The 18,848-nt window shown below is 34.5% G+C and overlaps 1 pseudogene; it reads right to left on the reverse strand.

The window, feature by feature from the left end:
- Positions 1-8,298: 8,298 nt before the first annotated feature.
- Positions 8,299-9,113, reverse strand: LOC124097594 (lys-63-specific deubiquitinase BRCC36-like; annotated as a pseudogene).
- Between the last annotated feature and the right edge of the window lie 9,735 nt (positions 9,114-18,848).

Consider the following 18,848-nt stretch of genomic DNA (forward strand, 5'->3'; position numbering starts at 1 on the left):
AATGAGTATTTGTGCTTCCAGTTAAGACTGTTGTATATAAAATCACATTTTTTAAACTATCAGAGGTTTTACAACCTTAAATTAATAAATTAAGACTAGAAATAAGTTATGTGACTACCTATTGAGGAATTCTAGGAGAAAGAAAAATCTTCCATAGACTGGGATATACAATATACAAATAATTTAAATGAATGTCTAAAGGCTGCATATGAACTTAACAAATTGGAACCCAAATAGAAATAAATTCTGTCTCCATCTGACAATTCTTTCTCTCAGAGCTGTGTGCACAGGATAAGGGTTAAGGTAGGAAAGGGGAATTTCCATTCACCTCATCCTAAGGATCAAAGGGTATTCCTAAGAACACACCAGCAATGCACTAATGGCAAGAAGCAGGGCACCAAAGCAAGCCAAATTACCTACAGGTACATGAGAACCCACATAGTGTGTCAGATGTGGAAGCAGAACTGAAATTTTCACCAAGTACAGTGCAGCTCTTAAAGGTCAGAGAAGAGGGCAAAGGAAAATGTTGAAAGATTCAGAAATTTAGGTAACATAATAAAGAACAATACCTAATGATACAAAAGGCAGGTACCTGTGCTATAAAGTAGAGGGAAATCTACCATGATTGAGGAAACTGGTATCTGGACTCTAAATCATAGAGAATTCCAGATACTTATCAATATTTGGATTCCAAGCACAGCTCCCTCATTTTCCCCCCATCTTTGAGATAAAATTGAAAAATAAAAATTGGACATATATAAGATGTACAGTATGAGGATTTGATCTCCATATACTTGTGGAATGATTACTACATTCAAGTTAATTAACACATCTGTCACCTCAAATAGTTACCATTTTGTGTGTGGGTGTAGTGAGAATATTTTAGATTACTTTCTTAGCAAGTTTTGAGTATACAATATAGTATTATTAACCATAATCATCATGCTGTATATTAGATCCTCAGAACTTACTCATCTTACCACTGAAAATCCACGCCCTTTGATGAACATCTCCCCATTTCCCACCTCCCAACCCCAACTCCTGGCAACAACCATTGCATTCTTTGCTTCTGTGAATTCATTGTGTAGATCTATAAGGTAAATAGGATCCTATTATGTTCAAGAAAGATTGCAACAGGGCCAGCATGGTTGAACTGAAGTAAAATTTGGGCAAGGATGGTAGAAAAGTAGCTCAAAGTTTACTGAGATTCTAGATTATATCAAACTCCACAGGTTTTTTTTTTCTTGTTGTTGTATTTTTTTCTGCTAGAAAATATATCACATTCAACTGAAAACCCATTTAATGTATACATGGGTTTTGTGAATTCTGATTCCAAGTCTGAACATTAGAAATGGGAGAAAGACCAGAGAGGAGGTTATATGCTTAATCTTGATTATAAACTGGATTGTATTGAGAGAATCCTAGGAAGTTAGTAAAGCACAGCTTTGAGTAGATCTGTGAGCTTGTTTCCAGAGCTAATTGGCATGAGAGACCTCAAATTGAGGAAGGAGATGCACCCTAATATGTGCAGCACCATCAAATGGGTTGGGGGCCCAGTGGGAACAAAATCAGAAGCAGGAATCCTATTGGTGAGTGAAAGTGTGATTGTTCTTGAACAAGTGAGTCCATTGATCTCACCCATGAATATCAGAGTCAATTCGCATCAGTCTATTAACATGCAGTCACACTAGCAATTCCGCAAGGAGCTTCCAGGGTTTCAGCTGTGGACTAGGGCTGCACCATTGATCTTACTGTGAGGCTATGACATGGTGAGAGCAACCATCAGGGCTCTGCAGCATGTAGACAGCCATTGTGGGTCTATCCAACCTCTAGTCACATAAGCCAATCAAATAAATCAAATATATACAAACCATATGTTTTTATGGTTTGTATATGAGATATACTCCTAAAGCTCATGATTATATTATGAGACCTATAACCTAACCTGTGGATTAATTCACTTGATTGATTATTAATTTAAAAAGATTACTGTTCTGGATGATATCTATAGGCAGGCAGGATAATGGCTGGAGGAAGTAGGTCACTGGAGGTATGCATTTGGGGTTTATATTTTGTCCCTGGATGCTCATGGACACCCTGCTTCCCAGATGTCAGGAGATAAGTAGCTTTCCTCACTGGCACACTTCTGCCATCATTTGGACTTAGAGCAATGGAATCAACTGACCATGGAAAGAACTTCTGAAATTGTGAGTCCCAAATAAGATTATCCTCCTATAAGCTATTCTTGTCAGGTATTTTGGTCATCCCAGTGTACAGCTCACTACCACATATCCATATTTCACTGGTTCTGTTCCTCTATAAAACCTTAATTTGGAAGGTAAGCACCTTAATTAATTTCTAATTTATTTTTGAATTATTACATCATAAACTACAGTTCTTTAGAGTGAAAATTTTTCATTAGCTTATAAGAAAATATTTTCACAGGTTACTAATAGTACAGTTATGTCAAGATATAAGGACAAAGTATGTTCTAGGATGGAGTGATTTTAATATAAAGCTTATATGTTATGCGTGTGAAGTAAAATCTAAGTCCACATTAGGGAATTATTATCAAACACTTATATAGTTGAAAATGTAAATATTTTAATGTGATAAAAATTTCATGTTAGTAGTCTCTCAATAAACTTCCAGGGATTTTTGGAATATAGGTTAATAAATGTTTTCAGAATTATTACTGAGCATAGTTGTTAAATGGCTTAAAAATATGAAATAGAATTTAATTGGAAAATAAATGAACATTCAGTGTCCTATTCTAATGATACTAAATAATTCCTCTTCAGTGAAATTATTTTTTATGCTTATGATCAATGAGCTTAATAGTAATTGGGAATTCTTACCTGGAATCTATATGCCAAAGGTGGTATTGATAAAAATGACAACTTTCATTTGAAATTAGTATTACACAATGTTTTTCATGACAGGATGATTTTTTTTATAGTGTATGGTTCTTATAACATGATTCATTTCCAATGATCTGTTCTCAATTGCATCTATTTCTTGTAATCATTCAACACTATTTTATGTGCTAGGTATACAACAATGAATAGGTCATGCTTCTTCCTGTTTTCACTTTTTCTGTATTATCTATACTGATGCACTGTACTTCCATGTTTCAGAATTAAAGTTCTTATTTATATACAACTTATATGCTTATGTTATTGAAGAATATCTAAACTCACAGAAGAATAGATCACAAGAAATAGTTATTACATATCAGAATATATCACAGAATGATTACAATCTAATTCCATTGTATAATGACTCCAAATCTATTATTTATCCCACTCAAATAGAACTAATGTATTTTCCATACAGCCTTTGTGTTTAGGGGATGCTCATCAAGAGACAGCAGAATCTACCAATCATGTGGGTTTTGTTACTTTTACTCTCTCTGCTCTATTTCAGTATATCTAGAAGGATGATTGCTGGCAGCTGCCCATCTGCCGCAGTCCGGCTTCAGCAGAATAACCGGGGGGTGACGAATAACTTGTGTACGTTGATACAGCAGGAGTGGGAGCCGTTTATTGCAGGACAGGAGCAGTATTTATACATTCCACACAGCTTATCTTATTAGCATAAACTAGATACATCAGTCAACCAATAAGGAATCTCCACACTTAATGGCTCGCTTTTGTTACTTCTCAAACCACTCCCTCTGGCATTTTGCCAGGCACCATCCAGACTTGTTTACGAACTCTAACATTCCCCTGGCAAAATGCCAGGTGTTATTTTTGACTTGTTTACAGACTCTAACAGGACTCCACTCACTGGATGAAGCCAGTAGTTTAGCATGCCTTTTGGATGGAGAATCGGTTGGTATTCAACACTACCCACTGTGCCTCTAGTTCCATAAACTCTTTCCAGCTCTCTTGAGTTGTAGCCATATCCAGGTTGACCCTTAATCCTTATTCCTCCATCAGGGATTAAAGTGTCCCAAATACAGATCTGTTTGTTTACTTTCACCTTTCCTTTTCATTATATTTAATAATTCTCTTAAAGATAATGTAAATTGTTAAGAAAATTGTTTTCTTTTAGTGCCTTCTGGAATGTTACATAATTTTTTCTTTAGCCATTATTGCCAGAATTCCTATCTTCATCCCAGTGCTGGTGAAGTCAAAGATAAAACCAATCTACAGCTTCTACAATAGCCATCACTGAACTGCTTGCAGAACTTGCCTGGACACATCGTGAGCTCACCTGTATGCATTGTGAACTATCTGTTGGTGCAGCGACTTGTGGTAGTGTTGGGGTATTTTTGCTGATGATGTCACCGGTGGTACAATTTTTCAAAGGAGCCCTCAATTGGCTTAATGTCATGGCATTTTGCATCCTCCTCTACTAGTGATGGTCTAAAATTTGGGGGCCAACAGAGGTGAGGCAAAGAACCTCACCCCCCCACAGGTGCAAAGGCCTATCCACAAGTATGGCTGTATGCTGGACCGGTAGTCAGTGACGGGTATGATCCAATTGCAGTGGTACCAACCTAAGACAGGAGGCTGACGCCTAGAGGTCAGTTCATCTGATGACGGGTAAGGACCATATGTTGAATTGGACTGCCTAACAGGCACGGTCCCTAAGCCACATGCTTGTTGTTTAAACAGAGAGGGGGAGATGTTGAGAGCCACAGCCAAAGGGGCCCCAGCAAACTTCCAGCTGCCAGCAAACTTCCAGCTGCTGGCTGATGATTGGCTCACAGCGGCCCCAGCAACATCTAGCTGATTGGCTCCTCTGCGGTGATGCATTTGGGCTGTTTCCCTGCCCTTTCAGACCACGGAGCTGCTCATTGGGGGACTTTTTTGGCTCCGCCCACGTGACCCAGCCAATTGGCCTCAAGAGCAGGAGGATTGTGGGAGGTGGGGAGAAGCTTGGGTGGGAGAGAGAGGCTTGTGGAAAGCCGGTGGTGGCAGTTGAGGCTCTGAGGGTTTTTCCTGAGAGACTATTTTGTTTGTCGTGTGTGGTTCTAAAAATAAAGTTAGTTTCTTTTGACAAGTGGCTCCTGATTGTGCCCAGCCAGACTGCGGCAGATGATATCTCAGTACTTCCTTATTCCTAGTGCATTCACTCAGTTTTTCATGAATGTTAGCTACTAAATGGCTAATAATGCTTGTGTTATAAGGAATCATTATTGAATCAACATAGTATAATAGGTAAGTGCATGCCTGTATATTTACACTGCCTGGGTTTGAATATCTTGACTAATTATATAACCTTAGAAAATTAAGTTAAGGGGGCTAGAGTTGCGGCTTAGGGGTAGACTGCTCACCTAGCACACGTGAGGCCATGGGTTCGATCCTATGCACCACATAAACAAATAAAATAAAGATATTGTGTCCAACTACAACTAAAAAAATAAATAAATATTTTTTTAAAAAAAGAAAATTAAGTTAAAATCTCCATTCTTCGGTCTCTTTGTGGAAATAATAATGGCACCTTTCTTAAAGGGTTGCAAAGATTCTTAATCAGTAGATTCAAAGTGTTTTGAATAATGCCTTGCACTTAGGTATTACACAGTGTCAGTCGTTAAAATATCATACCAAAGTGGTATTTACTAAGCATTAAGCAAGGTTAATTAAAGTTAATTAAAGTTATTGCCCTGGCAAAGAGGACACATGAATTCCAACACGTCAGAGCAATGTAACATTGCAAGGTAAAATAAGAATTTCAACAAACAAAATCAGTTTTGTTGTATCAGTTGACAACCTTCTCCCTCTCTTCCACCCCTTTCTTAATATGATTAGTTCAGAACAAAAGGTATACATTAATCAAAACATCACATTTCACACCATAAATGTCTAAACCAGTGTGTTGAACCAAAACAGATATTTACAAAAGTACTTTCGAACAACCAAAGTTCTCTTTTTTTTTCTTGAATACTACAGAGGAAATAAACTCACTAATTTACTTCTTTTTATTTTTTATTTAAAATTCATATTTTTAATTTTGCAATAATAATAGACTTATAGGAAGTTGTAAAAATAATAGAGAGAGTACCATGTACCCTTTACTCAGTTTCCTCCAATGGTAAGGTCTTACACAATTGTAGTCCAACTTCAAAACCAAAATAGTGACAATAGTATAATACTACTAAGTAGACTACAGAATTTCTTAAGTGTCACCAGATTTTACATGCATTCATGTGTATATAGGTCTGTATAATTTTAGCACAGGTAAAGATTTATGTACACAATAACACAATCAAGATACAAAGCTATTCGATCAGCACACAGGAATGCTTTGTGCCATCCATGTGTAGTCTTAAGATAAGTCTTAACTGGGATTCTCCAGAAATCTTCACCAGGCTGATTTTAGGACTGTCAGCAAAAGAGTCTCTACAAAAGAGTTCAATGTAGATAAACTTCCAATTTTCACGTTGCCTGTTTTACTTGGCCACTGGCCGGGAGAAATCAGCACTCCAGGTGCTGGACACCCCCTTACTTTGTTTTCACAAACATTTATCCAGTATAGTAGTTTGTAGAAATGTGTAAACAAGGTCTCTGGCCTTGAGCTGGAGCTTCACAGAGATGTCTACATATCTAAAATAAGTTACCAATTGGACTCCATGGTAAAGTTTCAGGGGGAGAAAAGAAAGTGGAGAAGAAACTCTCCCCTTCTCAGGTGCTGTTCTTGAAGGGTTAACTTGCCCAGAACAGTGGAAGAAAAAAGCTGCTTTATGTGAACTTCTGCAGGTTGGGAATTTCTGAGCCCCTCCGCTTACATACTGGGCATAAAATTTTGAAACTATCTGTGCCCTCTGAACCTAGGTTGCAGCCAAATAAAACTGTTTCCTGCTATCTTCGGTGACTTGCCTCATCTGTCCCTACAACCCATGTACAGTCATACATATGCCACACCACACCTAGTGCCTGGCAACCATTAATTCATTCATTCTATAATTTTGTCATTTCAAGAATGTTATATGAATACAATTATACCATATGTGAACTTCTGAGATTTTTTTTTCCTTTGGTGCTGGGGATTGAACCCAGGGCCTTGTCCATGCAAGGCAAGCACTCTACCAACTGAGCTATATCCCCAGCCCTTCATTTTCTTTTTTCTGTCATTCACCATACCATATCCCTGAGGTCCATTTAAGTTATTGTTCTTTTCATTACAAAGTAGTATTCCATGCTAATGGACAATTTGTTTAACCATTTATGCATTGCAGGACATCAGAGTTATTTCCAGTTTAGGGCTATTATTAATACAGTTGCTATGAAATTTGATGTATGAGTTTTGTGCCAGCAGAGGTGTTAATATCTCAGGGATTGATGTCCAGGAAGACAATTGCTAGTTTGTATGGTAAGAAATTTCATAAGAAATTTCTAATATCTTTTCCAGAGTGGCTGTACCATTTTACATTCCTACCATGAATATATGAGAAGTATAATTTGTATCCTCAACATCATCTTCTCCTTAAGCCTTCTAAAAAGTGTGTAAGTCATGTATCATCGTGGTTTTAATTTCCATTTACTGATGACTATGAAGTTCAACATCTTCATGTGATTACTTGCCATCCATATATCCTCTTCAATGAAATGTTTATTTATATATTTTTATCATTTTCTAACTGAACTGTTTTCTTTTACTGTTGAGTTTTGAGCTCAATACTCCATATTGATTAGATATTATATGGTTTGTAAATAATTTCTTTCAATCTGTAGCTTGTATTTTATTCTTAAAAATTTCTTACAGAATCAAAAATTTTAATATTATTGAATCTTAATATAGAAGATTTTTTTCTCTTATGGATTGTGCTTTTGAAGTGAAGTTGAAGAATTTGTCTCCTGAAAAATTTTCTCCTGTGTTTTTTTCTACAAGTTTTGTAGCTTTACATCTTATATTTAAATCCATGGTACATTTTGTGGTAACTTTTATAGAAACTTTTAGTGAGGTTTAAGTTGAAGTTCTTTAAAAAAAAGGAGAAGAAAGGAAGAAAGAACAAAAGAAAGAAAGAAAGAAAGAAAGGAAGTTAGTTGTGTATTTAGTTGTTACACTGATTTCTTCATTGAGTTGTCTTTGTTATTTTTGTCAAATTAGTTTGGCATATTTATATGGGTCTATTTCTGGGTTCTCTTCTGTTCCATTGTTCTCTGTGTCTATACCTCTGCCAATACTTTAACATCTTGCTTACTATATCTTTATAGTAGGTCCAAGTCAAGTAAGGTGAGTCTTCCAACTTTTTCTTCATTCAAAATTGAGTTAGCTGAATTAATTTTACATTGGATATTTCCATCCCCATTTTGTCTCTTTCTTTATTCTAGGGGAAAAAAAAAGTTCTTTCATAAGTTCTTCTTTTTCCTGCAAATGCTGTTGGTTTTGCTCCAATCTGTCTTCCAACCACTTCAGGAGAGGCCAGTGACTGCTGACATCTAACTGAACAGATTGTTAGTAAACACTCAATCATTATGGTTGTGGTTACTGAGTCCAGATATGTAAGGCTGTGAATCCTTCTATATGCTTCCTGCTCCTCTTTGCATAGGATCTTGGGCAGTTCCACCACTGACTCAAGGCATACTGTTCCCATGGTGACATGAGGTACAATATAGATTGGAATTTCAATGCTCTCATACTCTGAGGGCTTTGGGGCCTGTATGGATTGGAAGCAAGTGTAAAGTACCCGACCAGTCTTTGTGTTTTTATCCTCTATGAAACAGGAAAAAATAAGTCCTACAAAACCTTGGTCCATGATCTTGTTCCTGGCTTAGGTGCCAACATCACCATGTGAAGGCCAAACAGTTATATGAGGATGGGATTGATACCAGTGCACAACTCTCCTGGAGACTTGTTAATTCAGCCAACTTCTCTGCCTCTGTTGATGCTACAGATAGCTGCTCTGGAAAAATTTCTATTCAGTCCATCCTCTTAACATGGCAAGATGATGACAGGATGAATATGAACAATTCTGAAGGTGCCAACCTTTTCAGCAACTCTGGCATTTCAGTTCTGGTATATGCAAGTTTCGAGTCACTCCCTGTGTCAGCATTCAATTCTCCTATTCACAGCCCCATTACCTCCTCCTTTTCTGTGCTCAGACTGTGGTTGAGACAAACTAGGAAAGCATTAGACTTGAGATGAACTGCCTGCACCGCCATCTTGATCTGACCCTGTTCACCTCTGCCTGGTGCCCACTGTGGCCTCTCTACCCAGGAACTGGACACAGCTTCTCTGCCCCTGGCACTAAATTGGGAGTACCCAATTTATTCATTTTTTTTAGCTTGATAGACACTAAAGTTGTTTCTGCACTTGTACTATGTGGGCTACTAAGGACAATATTGTATGTATGTTTTTACCTACTTCTGTATTATAGCCACAGAAAGACTCCTAGAAATCAAATTGTTAGATCATGTTGTTTATTTTTATTCTAAATAAAAATAGATACAACCAAATTACCTTCCAAAGGCTTGCCAAGTTAGCTTCCCTATAAACAGCAAAATAACCACATATTCCTATTTGTTTAAATTATGGAAAATTTTATGTATTTGCACTCATCTTGATATTGTGAAGTCACAAACAATTTTAGTTGTTTTAAGGTTAAATGGTTTTTACCCATCTTGCTCTACTTTAAAACTAAGGGTCACTACTAAATTTTGCTAGCAAAATAACTAAATAAAGTTTATTTATTGGTAACAACATAATCTATTAATTAAGACAGTACAAATAACAAAATCATTAGAAAAATAGCAATGACTCAAATTTCACACATTAAGTTTTTAATTGAATAAAAGCTAATAAGAGTAAAATTTCAATTTGAATTAAGATATTTTAACACACAAAATGTGGTGGGTTGAAATAATGGCACAGAAGAAATATATGAAGGCATTGCTTAGTAAAAATTGACATACTCAGCAGGAAAATCATCAAATCAATATTTGAAATTTTCACACACACACACACACACACACGCACAAGGCTGCAAGGCTGGGATGTCATAGTTTAGCTCAGTGGTAAAGTGCCTTATCTAGCATCTGTGACACCCTGGGTTTGATCCCAATCATTGCAAAAATTGAAAATAAATAAACAAGTAAATATATAAATAAATAAATAAATAAATAAATAAATAATCACCTAATGAAAATCATGTTTTTCCTCCTCTACATTGTTCTTGTTAGGTATATTGTTCACAGTAACACCAAAACTGACTAAAACAATAGGTTTGGCATTTTTGCTAAAGTTAAACTAATCTAAGCATAATTAGTATATTTGGTCCCAAAGTCTAACTCTGAGAATAGAGGCAAAACCAAACTGAGTTGGTTTTTTTCTATGCCCTGACCAAAATATCTAACCTGATTTTTAATAGAATCAAAGTTTTCAAATACAAAATTCTAAAAGTAATATGTTCCCTTGGTACTCATATGAGTGACAAAGACCAGGATAAAGAAAAATGCCTTCAATAGCAACTTCTCTGCAATGCTGGATCATTCTTCATGTGTCCATTTATTGAATCTAACCTTAATGAAAGACAAGGGCATAATGTTAAAAATAATGCAATGAAGGCATATCTGAAGGAATTTCTGCAGAGGACTGAGCCAGTCAGGTAAGCATTTTGATAATTCAATTTAATAAAATGATAGAATTTACACTAATTTGAGTTATGATGGATAATGGAAGTCTAACACTTGAGTTATCTTACCTGAATATCAATTTTCTCCTTTGCATGAAAAAAGTAACTTCAAATGAGCCAGGAGCACAGGGATTCTGGACTCTTGAAATAGTAGCATAAGCCTTTAGAAAAGATAGAATGATTTATAATTTTCTACAGTTTTACAGAGAGGAGGGCCAGAATTCTTTAAATATGTTTTTGGTCACTTCATAGGTTCTAACAGCGAACATAATTTGCAGAGACTTCAGATAAATAATAACTCACAAATATCAATGTGGGTTACACAAAACATCTCCTCTACCTACAAACTTTTATTTTTTCCCAAGTTCTCTATGTTATTTCCTGCAACCATTTTTCATTCGCATTTCTAAGAATGAAACATGATAAAATTAATTTGGTTCCCATTTTTCCTCACTCATTCATTCTCTACTCCTAATCCACATCTAAACTCTATCAAATTTATCTAAAAAATATGGTTATGCTGGATGCAGTAACCCACATCTGTAATCCCTGAGACTTAGGAGGCTGAAACAGGAGGACTGCAAGTTCAAGGACAGCCTCAGCAACTTAGTGAGTCCTAAAGATATTTAGTAATACCCTGTATCAAAAAACAGAAAGGGCTTGAAATGTAGCTCAGTGGTAAAGTATCTATGGATTAAATCTCCAGTACCACAAAAAAAAAGAAAAAAGAAAAAACATTTATTATTATTTTTTCTCTCTTTCTTCACTAAATACACCTTTATATATAGTTACCTTTGATTGGTCATTATGTCTATTTACTTGGTTTCTATGCTCCATCTTTCCATTAGAGTTCTTTAAAGACAAATAATTTATTGGCCCTTAATCCTTGGTAGTCACCTCCTTTTCTCCAGCCATTAGGGAAAAAAAACAAAAAACAAAAAACTAAGCATGGCATACACGATACTAAATGGCATCTGATAATGTCTCCAGTCTCAAATCTGCCCACTCTAAAGTTAAATGCCAACCAACTATGGAAACTATCAAAAATTTTCTTGCCTCTGCTTTTCCATGTTCCCTCTGTTTCTATACATATTCTCCCTGTCTTTCTGGGAAACTACTCTAAAATACTACAAACAATGCTCAAATGTTTTCCTTATATGAGACACCATTGACAAAGATTTCAGCATCAATTGCTGAATGGTTGTAATGCCAGTAAAATATTGAATGAAGCTTGTCCAGTTATGTGTGGTAAGGCTAATATGAAGATTGCTTTGGTAAGAAAGATTAGGGACTTTGCAGGGAAGAGGAGAAACTTGGGTTGAATGAAGGAAATGCACAAGAAAATTGCATGATAGCTCTGAGATTGGAATTTTTGAGATAACCAATTTGGGAAGAAAATCATTGTAGGCAGTACTAATCAGTTAGTGGAAGTGGGACTAGACAGCCTCTACATATGAGGAAGCATTTTAAACATGGTAGACTCTGAAGGCCAACGTTAATTATTGATTGATTGATTGTTGTGGTACTGAGGATGGAACCCAGCATGCTATACAATTGAGTTGTACACCAGCTTTTTTATTTTGAGTAAGGGTCTTACTCAGTTGACCAGGCTGGCCTGAAACTTTCGATACTCTTGTCTCAGCTCCAGAGAAGCTGGGAATAGTGGCCTACACTACTGTAACCAGCAAGGTAGATTTTAAATGAAGTTGATAAAGTATAAAAGCTCTGTGGCCTCACCCAAAGCCCTATGTTTTTTATTAGCAATCTTGTGCTCTATTATTTAAAGTAAGCCCATAAGATTGTGAAGGATCAGGCCCTGAAAAACCTTGACAAAAAAAAAATAGCATTAAACCTGCCAGCTGCTATAGCACATGCCTGTAATTCCAGCGACTTGGGAAGCTGAGACGGGAAGATTGCAAGTTTAAGTTCAGCCTCAGCAATTTAGCAAGGTCCTAAGCAACTTACTGAGACCGTGTCTCAAAAAATTAAAAATTTAACAAGGATTGGAGATGTAGTTCAGTGGTAAAACACCCTTGTGTTAAATCCCCAGTACAAAAAAAAAGTTAGAATTAAACCCAATTGGAAAATACTGGGGTCTTCATTTCTGTTTGCCACCTTCTTGGCAATTACTAAAATTTGGCTGTTGTCATTTCCTGTTCATGCTTAGAGGTGAATAGTACAGGGAAAGTTACTAAATTATATTTTGTAATATAAAAGATTCTTTGAGTATATGGAAGCAAAATACATCCAGGAAAATCAGAACAACTATTCTATTGAACAGATGTGGGAATGTCTATTGGTTTCCTTTCAACTTTTGTTTGAAAATGTGTATTTTATAAGTGTATAATATGCATATCAAAACAGTTGTCTTCAGTATCTGCAGGCTATTCATTTCATGACCTTCACAGATATCAAAATAATCAGATACTCAAGTCCTTATAGAAGGACTTAGTATTTGCATACAACCTATGTACTTCCTCCACCTACTATAAATAATCTCTAGGTTACTTATAATACCTCCCAAAACATAAATTCTATAAAAATAGCTGTTGTATTATAGTTTTAAGGAATAATCATGAGAAAAATTTGTATATGTTTAGTACAGATATGTTTTTTAATATTTTTAATCTATGATAAATCTGTTGATGCAGTATCCAAGGATACACAGAAATGACTATACTTATGTGTGCATATAAATGTGTACATATATACATATAAAAACATACATGAATATTTCAGATATTTTTACATGCAGAATGTCATATATATGTTCCTCTATATATTCATAAATACATATACTTACACATATGTATATATTCCTAAATAATCTCTTAAAAATAATTCAAACCTTCACTTCATCAGTTTTCTTTTAATTCAAGCAAAGTAGAATAAGTTCTTCCCAAAGTTTCATTGAATTTATATATAACCTAGTTATGATAATCTATCAATAATAATAATCATTAAACATTTCTTTGCCTTATTATTTTTATCCACTGTGTTAAAATAAGTATTATTTTTACCTTACACATCTGTAAATCCTTTTAGAGACCTGTGCTAGGTTAAAAACTGTTATATATTGATTTGAAAGCCTAATTTCCTTTCACTATTTCACCACATCACTGCCTGAAAACAAGTCTATTGGAGCATTCTGGTATCAAATCAATCTATGATACTGCTTTTGGACACTCTGATATTTACCTCAAAAAGGAATTGGCAAATTCAGAAACACTTAGTTATTTATGAAAGTTAGATACCATAGTATACAACAAAGTTTTGCTCCCTGAATAGGACTCTTTCCTTTCTTTCTTTTTTCTCCCATTATTGTTATGGACCTCTCATTATAAAATTATACCTCATACATTTTCATAATGAGACTATATTTTTCACAAATTAGAAAATAATATTCTAGTGCCTAAAAGCTGGTGAATTTTAATCCTGGCTTTATCATTTGTTAGCACTGTGACCATGGACAACATCCTAACCTCATTTTGAACACCTGTTAAATGACAATAATGATATTACATACATAATACAGTTCTAAAAATGTGATCATACATATAAAGTGTTCACACTTTCCCCTTCCCCTTTGTCTCCTCCATTGGCTACCTTTCCCACTGCCTCCTGATTTTCAGGGGGAAACTTTAAGTCACACTTCACTCTACTATGTAACAGATGTCTAATATTTCATTGAGGCTGAATGTACTATCAAACAATTCACATGGAATGAAGAGAAAAGGACTATGTATGTTCCGCTAAAGGAGCCAAGTGCTCTACTTCCCACATGTCATCCTTAAAGTTAAGTACTTTGTTAAATACACATATTAAAAATGGATAAATGATAAGACATCAGTGGCAAAGAATACAAACCCAATGGCTCAGCTTTAAATAGGGGGCAAACAATGCTGAGTATACGATACTGTAAATAACTGAAGTGTTTTACACAACTATATCTTCAATCTGAGGGATTGTCTCTTTGAAGAACCCACAGTGGACCAACCAGGTAGATTGCCAATACCTTAAGTAAACCAAAGGCTCAGATCCTTAGTTTAACAGTAACATCCCTCACATAGGGGCATGCATGTTCAACAAACTTGAAATAAATTATGTGAACTCTCCACTATAGAATAGCCTAAGAAGTAAAAAAAAAAAAAAAAAAACAGAATTTTGTCACAGAACTTTCCTGACTTTTGGAGATATACACAAATAGTACTGATTTATTATTTTTATCCTCCAAATCACACATGGATCAGTTTCAGTGAGTTGAATGATGTTTTAAAACTCCATTTTCTCTTAAAATTTGAAAACAACAACAAATCCAAAACCAAATGGAAAGATTTATTTGTATCCTGAAGAGCATGAAATTATACATGAACACCTGAATAATCTCTCTGAATGACATTATCATGGGTTTTATTTCTAATTTATTTTGAAAAAAGTATTTTACATCAATTTGCATCATTTGAATCAGAAAATAATAGCATTCTTCTATTATTATTACACATACACACAAGGGTGGATATTTACTAAAATAATATTTTACTACTTGCATCACTGTCTAGAACAGTCAGAGGACACTTTAAATTCCAAATTGAAACCCAAATTTAAAATGTGCTATATTTTATTACTTACTTTAAACATTTACTACAGACCAATAAAGCATACATGTGCCTTAATAGTCACCTATTATTTCTTCTCATATGAAATAGTACTTTAATCAGAAATGCCTTCACCTTAAACTGAGGATGTAAGTCTTGACAGACATTTGATCCTGTTGTTATATGAACTATCAAACGCAAAGTCTGATGAACAGTAATAGCTATACACCACTTGAGATTTAATAAAACTTGAAGCTTATTTGACATAGATGTGCCAAATAGTTCCAAGGAATTCTCCAGTATGTTATCATTATACAATATTTGATCTATCTGATGGTGATGTGATATGAACCAGATAAACAGTAACTACTTTGATGGTATGAAGACTTATCCACAGGACAAACATCAAATGAATTCATAAACCCCTTATATATATTTCAGATGCATAATATCATCTCATTGTGAGTGGCAGAACAAGATTAAATTAGCTTAATATAAAACTCTTAATAAAAGGAAGTTTTCTACATTAGCACTTTTCAGATACTGAAAAATCTGAAAAATTATGCCTTCTCATGAACCTGAGAAGAAGCATATACTGGGCTACCAGAAATCCAAAGAGCTCACCTTCACATTTTAAATTTATGAACAAAATAAACAATATCCTAAGTGGACTGAGGTAGCTAAAATGATGAGTTCAGCAGTGTAATTCCTGCCACAAAGAAAAAGGGACGTCCTCAACACTCAACTGACCCAACATGAATAGCCATCTGAACTAGGACAAGGAAAAAAGCACAATTTAGAAACATTTACATACATTGGGTTTTCTGTAATCTTTCTAATATAGAGAGGGCTTTGATAACAGTCTATTGTACACTGGAGACCAACTATAAAATATAAAGATTTTCTTTATATTTCAGCTACTAGATATATAAATTAACTTCACTTATGTGTACATTATTAAAATACCCTGTTCAAAACTAAAGAAAAAAATATTATTGCTAATTTAAGGACTTTCTAATAATTTATTATACATGAAAGTAAAATTGAACAAATTGGTAGTTTCTATGCCAATCTTTTATTTTATATTTATTCATGTTCTTCAGATTGATATATTTGGAACTTTTAAAATTTTTATAATTTTCTATGTATGTGGTTTATGAATTTTCTATAACTTTTTCCTCAGACTGGTTAATGGGAACTCAAGGTCAGTCCAATCATTAGTAACAACCATTCATTTCATTTACAGATAAATGTTCATATTTGATATTTCAGATCTCAGTACAGAAAAGTTTCAAGACCTATATATGTATTTTTTAGTATTAGCACAATCTACAGTTGTTAGGAGAACTGTCAATCTCTTCTTAATACATTCAAGGTCTTTGGAGAAAAGTGTGGGCCAAAGGGAAAAACCCAAAGTGGAAATTTCCTGAAGCTGATTATAGAGAAGACTGAATGGTAGTCAAAGGTAAATTTCCAAAGGGATCAGATTAACATTGCTCTATCAAATAAGAACTGGAGAATAAGTCATTAATTTTATGACATTTTTTTCTTCTACCTGGTTTTTCATAAGTTGGACTTCCTTCCAGGCTAATTAACCACTAAACATTTTACAAGCAATCCAAGTGCGGAAGCAGTAAAAGATGAATTGCACTTATGAAGTAATTGACAAAGGGTATATTGGGCATTTTAAGCAATGATGGTGTGCATCCTAGTACCAGAAGAAAGGCTTATGTACTGCCATTTGACAGGTCATTAGTTAATCTCAGACCTCAGCTTCAGATAATAGAGACTTAGAGCTAAAATGAACTTATACACACTAGTATGGGGGCATCTTAATGCCAGGAGCTTCTGAGAAAACAGTGTTCTTGCCTTGGCATTATCAAAATACCTGTGGTGTTATCGCAGATGAATTCCCAAGTTATTTTATTTCCTTTTGACAGTAAAGTCAGACCTGACAAACCAAGGCAGTTCTCAAAGAATTTCAATTACTGAAATGTCTGACAGTTTGCTTTGCTTCTTCTTACTAAAGTTTCTAAAGTTGCTTGCAGCATATAGAATATTGTTTGTTTTGTAAAATATGCACTGTATTTAATATATAATATGAAAATACTACCAGGAAGTATAAAAAACATTCAGAAGTTAAGATTGCTAGTTGAAAAAAAATAACACCATGATAAATAATATGGAAATATTTATAATTTTTTATTGAAACCCCATTAACTTTTTCATAGAGTTCCTGGCAGTCAAGAGACAGAATACTAAATTGTTTCTGTCATACAAAGACTGAAATCCATCAAATATTTATTGCCATGAACCTGAATTTATAAAAATAGTTTCAATTCAAGTTCCACATTCCTAAATTTACAATGTACTTTTCAGTAAGTGTTTCTCACTGTGTTAGAATTACAGGAGGACCATTGTTGCTTGTCTGAGCAGTATATGAATCATATAACTTATTTTCTAAAATTGTAATAAATACCAAGTGAGACAAAGCATACTATATGTGTGTTTTTAACATTGTGTGACATATATCATTATTAAAATATAATTATTATATAAAACAGGGTAGTATAGATTATATGTGTGTAACAAATGATTAAAAAATAAAATATGCTTAGGTATATCGACTCCAAAACTACACTGATCACTATGTTTAATTTAAATTCAGATTTTCTTCTACTAATTATAACTAAAGAATATGCTGCAAAGAAACATCAAGGAGAAGAAGGGTATTGTGCCTGTATGCCATCACTGTTCACTTAGGCCCAAGTGTAACTAAATGGACAATAAAGAATTCATTGGAGAATTCAATGTCTTTCTATAGCCTCCCTTAACCAAATTAATGGAAATTTTTACTCTGATTACCAAATTAATCATTTGCTTTCTCTTCTCTTTTCCCAATACTGGACAGTTGTTTGAAAGAGTTAGAACTTAAAAGTATTTCCGAAGCTTCCCTAATACCAGTTTTCCACCATCCCAAAGTTTGGCCTTTCTGTATATTAACATTGTGTCATTGATTCATGGGGCACTTAAAAATCATCTGTCTCCATCCTCTCCATTGAAAGTATGACGATTTTAAAATTAGATAAATTTCTAAGTTCCTATATTTGTTTTTCAGTAAAATAGTGATAAGGCTAATATCTAATTATTCCAAATCCAAAATGGTTTAATAGTTTCTTTCATTAGTATATTCATCTATTCAACAAACCATTTTTTTCTTTGAATAAATTTCAAAACAAAATCAATGCATTTCTTGATTCTGTTTGATGTGTACTATCTAGATAAGGTATGCAGCTTACTTTAAACTATATTTCGTAATGAAAAAAAATATCTTTGCACCGAAATTCCAAAATGTATTCTTTTATCCATTTCTAATGCTTAGCTGTAAGCAGAACAAACAATAATAAATTCTCAGCTGTTTGAAATAATACAAAGCTTTTTAGACCAAGTTAATAATAAAACAATGAACATGACATAGATTCCAACTTACTGTTCCTTGGACAATCCATCAACTCCCATTTTTCTCCCTCTCTCCATCACTGTTCCCCATGGGGAAAACACATACACACATACACACACACACACACACACACACACACATCTGTGTTTAAAAATCTAGATTTTGGGTCCTATATAATGGACCTTGGGAAGAAAATGGTTTAACTAACTAT

This window comes from Marmota monax, unplaced genomic scaffold (assembly GCF_021218885.2).
Source record: "Marmota monax isolate L192 unplaced genomic scaffold, Marmota_monax_Labrador192_F-V1.1 WCK01_AAM20220418_F8-fsc00509, whole genome shotgun sequence".
Taxonomy (NCBI): domain Eukaryota; kingdom Metazoa; phylum Chordata; class Mammalia; order Rodentia; family Sciuridae; genus Marmota; species Marmota monax.